The following is a 460-nucleotide window of genomic DNA, read 5'->3' as shown; positions in this document are numbered from 1 at the left end:
TAACTGAAGCAATCACATTTCGATACTGTAATGACAGATACTTTCAGAGAGAGAGAGAGATGTATATGTATACATATAGATGTATATGTACACGTTATTCCACTAACTGAAACAATCACATTTCGATACTGTAATGACAGATACTTTCAGAGAGAGAGAAAGATGTATATGTATACATATACATGTATATGTACACGTATATGCATAGATATATATATATAGATATAGATCTATATGCATACATGTATATGTATACACATGTGTAGATGTACATGTAATATGTACACATATATACATATATATGCATGGATACAGATATCTATACATATATACACCCATCACACACAAACACACACATTAGTCATTTGTTTTCTTATCCAAAACTACGTCAAAAGTACTGAACGGATCTTTATGAAATTTGGAAATTATATTCTATGCATAGTTTTCGTGCGGGTGACAC

The sequence above is a fragment of the Octopus bimaculoides genome, unplaced genomic scaffold (assembly GCF_001194135.2).
Source record: "Octopus bimaculoides isolate UCB-OBI-ISO-001 unplaced genomic scaffold, ASM119413v2 Scaffold_87364, whole genome shotgun sequence".
In the NCBI taxonomy this organism is placed as follows: Eukaryota; Metazoa; Mollusca; class Cephalopoda; order Octopoda; family Octopodidae; genus Octopus; species Octopus bimaculoides.
Note: the sequence above shows the minus strand (reverse complement) of the source record.